At 44.5% G+C, this 5,126-nt stretch overlaps 1 pseudogene; it reads left to right on the forward strand.

Moving 5' to 3' along the window:
• The first annotated feature begins 2,143 nt into the window (after nucleotides 1-2,143).
• On the forward strand, nucleotides 2,144-2,920 carry LOC102835466 (annotated as a pseudogene).
• Nucleotides 2,921-5,126: the final 2,206 nt, after the last annotated feature.

Below are 5,126 nucleotides of genomic sequence, written 5' to 3' on the forward strand. Positions count from 1 at the left end.
TGCTTTTTTGAACTTTGCTGGTAATGCTGATGTGAGATGGTATCTCATTGTTGTTTTCATTTGCATCCTTCTGGTGTGGCACTGTGGGCTAATGGGTCAGACTGCAAAGCCATTTGAATTGCAAGGTCGGTGGTTCAAGCTCACCAGCGGCTCCTTGGAAACCCTATACAGGGTCGCTATGGGTCAAAATCGACACTATGGCACTTAACAACAACAACAATGGCTAATGACTATGAACATTTCTTCATATGTTTGTTGACTGCCTGAATGTGTTCCTTGGTGACATGTCCATGTCCAGTGCCCATTTTTTAATTGAGTTATTTGTTTTGTTCTTGTAAAAGTGTTGCAGTTTCCTATAGATTTTAGAGATTAATCCCTTGTCTGATACGTCATTGCAAAAAATTTTTCCCAGTCTGTGGCCTCCCTTATTAGTCTTTTGGTGAAATCTTTTGATGCACATGTGTTTCTGGTTTTTAGTATGACCCAGTCATCTATTTTTTAATGTAGTTTTTGCAATGCTTGATTGTCTATGTATGCCATGTATTAGAGCCTCTAAGTTTGTCCCTGGTTTTTCATTGATGATCTTTATAGTTCTAGGATTTACACTTAGCTCTTTAATCCAGGTTGAATTTGTTTTTGTATGTGGTGTGAGGTATAGGTCTTGTTTCACTCTTTTGCAAATTGATTTCCAGTTTTGCCAGCACCATTTGTTGAAAAGACTATCTCTTCCCTATTCAATGTATTTTGGTCCTTTGCCAATGATCAGTTGACTGTATGTGGATGGATTAGCTTCTGAGTTCTCAATTCTGTTCCATTGTACCAGTACCAGGCTGTTTTGACCACTGTGACTGTGTAGTAAGTTTTGAAATCAGGGAATGTGAGACCTCCAACTTTGTTCTTCTTCGTAAGCAGTGCTTTGCTTATCTGAGGTCCCTCACTGCTTATCTGAGGTCACTTTCCTTCTCTATAAAGTTCATCCCATGAGCTTTTTAAAGCTCCCTTGTGTATGGTGGTGGTGGTGGTGGTTATGTACTATGGAGTCAGTTCCTACTCATCACGACCCTGTACAGGGTTTCCGAGGCTATAAATCTTTATGGGAGCAGAAAGCCTCATCTTTCTTCTGCAGAACAGCTGGTAGTGTCTAACTGCTGACCCTGAGGTTAGCATCCCGGTTTGTAACCACTATGCTACCAGAGCCCCTTCCCTTGTATAAAATTACCACTAAATCAAGATACAGTGCTTCCCATCCTTCTAGAAAAGTTTCTTACCCGTACTTGAAGCAGCCCCAATTCTTATTTCTTTTACTGTAGACTGGCTTTGCCTGTCTTAGGGCTTCATGTACATGGAATCGTATTATGTGTGTTCTTCTGTGTAAGGCTTCTTTCAGCCAGCATGGAGTCTGAGAGGCTCTGCCATGTTGTGGTGTGTATCCTGTGATGTATTCACCTGCTCTGGGTGATGTTGAATAAGACACTGACTTTGTTGAAGAGTCTGTGACGGTTGTAATGTTTGAGTGTTTCCTCATGGTTCTCGTCCCTCTTCTGAGTTCACACGCACTGAAGTTTGATGAAACGCAATGAATACATTGAGTCAAGTTTTCACAGGTCAGGCAGTTTAGTCCTCATATTGCAGCTTACCAGGAGGTTCAAAATGCCATGTGGCCACACTACTAGCAATGCAAGATTGGGCAGGTGGTCCAGGCTAGGGCCCCCAGATTTTTCCACTGTCAAGGTAAGTAGAGGGTGATCATGGAGAACCGTGATCTGATTTACAACTTGGAAAGACCACTGTAAATTCCATACGGATGACAGACTATGGGAATGGGGATGGGGCAGAGGCAGGGAGACCAGTGAGGAGGTGACTGTGAAGCTCCAGGTGTGTGAGTATGGTGGATGCAATGGAAGCCAGAAGTGGCTGGATTCTGAACTTTGTGAAGGTGGGACCTGCACACATGCTAACTCTAGCACCCACCAGGAGTGGATGTGCAGTCAATGCTAGTGGGCCTGAGCTGAGTTTCCAGAGGACAGAGACCAGGGCCACTTCACCTCTGTGAACCAGTCATGCCTGGGTACATCTGAATTCAGGCAAGCTGAAACTGCAACAAGACCCCCAGAACAGCCCTTTTGGCTCACTGAGCAGCACCATGGCCATCAGCAAGAACAAGTGCCTTACAAAAGGTGTCAAAAAAGGAACCAAGAAGAAAGTGGTTGATCCAGGTTCTAAGAGAGATTGGTATGATGTGAAGGCACCAGGTATGTTCAATATAAGAAATATTGGGAAAACACTAGTCACAAGGACTCAGGGAACCAAAATTGCATCTGATGGACTCAAAGGTCTTGTTTTTAAAGTGAGTCTTGCTGATCTGCAGAACGATGAAGTTGCATTTAGAAAATTCAAGCTAATGACTAAGGATGTTTAGGGCAAGAACTGCTTGACCAACTTCCATGGCATGGATCTTACCCATGACAAAATGCGTTCCATGGTCAAAAAATGGCAGACCATGATTGAAGCTCATGTTGATGTCAAGGCTACAGATAGTTATTTGCTTCACCTGTTCTGTGTTGGTTTTACTACCAGATTCAGTCAAATATGGTCTGTCAACCAGGTCTGTCAAATATGGGGGAAAATTATGGAAATCATGACCCAAGAGATGCTGACAAATTACTTGAAAGAAGTGGTCAATAAACTGATTCCAGACAGCATTGGAAAGGACATAGAGAAGGCTTGCCAGTCTATTTACCGTCTCCATGACGTGTTTGTTAGGAAAGTAAAAATGCTGAAGAAGCCCAAGTTTTAGTTGAAATAACTCATGGAGCTTGATGGTGAAGGCAGTAGTTCTGGAAAAGCTACTGGAGATGAGACAGGCACTAAAGTTGAATGAGCTGATGGCTATGAACCACTAGTTCAAGAATCTGTTTAACATTCAGACTTTTAATGATGACAAATAAAAGATCTTATTTGTGGAAAAAAAAACAAAAAAAAAAAACCCAGAACAAGAGTCTGCCTGGCTAACCAGTATGGTGCGAGATAGGCCCATTTCATTTCAAACCTCCTCTTTCTGAACACCATGGATCACCCATGGTGTCTCCCACTCTGCCTTCAGGGTGCATCATTCATGTCAGTCCAGAGTGGCAAACAATGTCAAAAACAGCTAGTTCTTCTTCTGGGGACAGAAATGCTCATGCCTCCCTACCTTGATCGGGAGATGAGGCTCAGGGCTCTGCAGTGTCACATGCCCCTAGGAACTTGGGAGCATCTCCTCTCTGAAGTCCTGCAGACACCACGGGACATGGTGGGATGCCAGGCTGGTGGTATCATTATTCACCACTGTGTAACAATGGCCCCCAAAGAGAGTGTGCCTCGCAACAATAAACATTGATCACGTCGTATTTTTTCTATGGGCCAGTGATATGAATTGAATTGAGTGTTCCCTTCCTGGCCCTCACCCTCCTGCAAAAGATGTTGAAGGCCTAACCCCCATACCTGTGAATATGTATGATCTTGCTGGTAAATAAGGCCTTTGAAGATAGCAAGAGGTCATACAGTGGTATGGTGGGTTCTACACCCATGTGAGTGGTACCCTATAAAAGAGGAGGAACGACACAGAGAAACACAAGGGAGACAGTCACATGAAGACCAAGGCAGAGATTGGACTTCTCTATAATTCAAGGAATGCCAGTGATCACAGTCTGTCACCAGAGTTAGGAAAGAGGTATGGGACAGAATCTTCCTCAGAGTCTCAGAAGAAATCAACACAGCTGATCCCATGGTTTTAGACTCCTCTTCTCCATAAGTGTGTTCTTATAACCCTCCAACTTTGTCATAGCCGCCCTAGGAATCTACGACAACCAGAAATTCAGGAGCATCCTAGTTGGGCAGATCTGGCTTGGGCTCCTTAATGAGGCTGCTTCAAGATGTCGTCTGGGTTGCTCTCTCGGGAAGCTTTCCCTGAGACTGGCACACCAGCTTCCAATGGCCTTACTTACAGGGCTGGCAAGTTGGTACAGTGTTGCTGGGAGGCTCACCCTTCTCTGTGTAGGCTGCTTTCCCAGGGTAGCTGGTCCCAAAGAGTAAAATAGAAGCCGCAATACCTAAAGAACTTACTGTTGAAGTCACATCCCATCATTTCTGCATTAGTATTAATTATACTAATCACGCATGTCAGACATATTCAGTGTGGTGGTGACTGTGTGCCGTGGAGTCGGTTCTGACTCATAGTGACCCTGGACAGGGTTTCTGAGGCTGTAAATCTTTATGGGAGCAGAACGATTCATCTTTCTCCTGCTATTCGGTGTGAGAAGTGTGAATATCAGGAGACGATTCATTGAAATCCATCTTGCTGTTGTTTGTTGTTAAGTGCCATTGAGTTGGTTCTGACTCATAGTGACTCGGTATAGGGTTTCTGAAGAGCTGTTGGGAAATCTGTTATAGAGAACAATAAAGAAATCAGATACCAATGAACAGGATAGAACCTTATGAACCATCTTGTTTACCTGCCCATTCTTCAGAAGGAGAGACTAAGCCCACCCCAGTCATCCTGTGTGCCAGGTATTGTGCTAGATCTTGGGCATACAGGAGTGAACTAAGTGAGTCTGACCTCATGAAATCAAGCATAGGTAGAAGTCAGTCCATTCAGAGTTCATTAGGTGGGCAGAGCCAGAGGGTACACGAGACTGAACACTAAGACTGGCAAAAAGCCTCCCCTGGAAGGGCCTCACATTCAAGGCTGGAGGGACAGCAATTCTGGATGAAGGGTGAAGGGAGAACTGAGAAGTCCCCCTGCCTGGAGTGAATCCTAGCAGCCTGCAGAAGGTGGCATGAGAACTGGCCTTAGAAGGTTCAGGAGAACCTAGAGGGGATAGTGTTACACAAAGGTTAGCAATGATATGTAACTCAAGCCTGTCCCAGGGACCCACTCCCCCAACTCCTGTTGTTACGAAGTGTTATCAAGTCAGTGCTGACTTGTTGTTGTTGTTAAGTGCCATTGAGTCAGTTCCAACCCATAGCAAGCCTATATAGGGTTTCTAAGGAGTGGTTGGTGAGCTTGCTGACCTTGCAGTTTAAACCGACCTTGCACTTCAGTACATTAACCCACAGCACACACCAGGACTCACACAGTGAGTAGG

This window comes from Chrysochloris asiatica, unplaced genomic scaffold, assembly GCF_000296735.1.
Source record: "Chrysochloris asiatica unplaced genomic scaffold, ChrAsi1.0 scaffold00121, whole genome shotgun sequence".
Lineage (NCBI taxonomy): Eukaryota > Metazoa > Chordata > Mammalia > Afrosoricida > Chrysochloridae > Chrysochloris > Chrysochloris asiatica.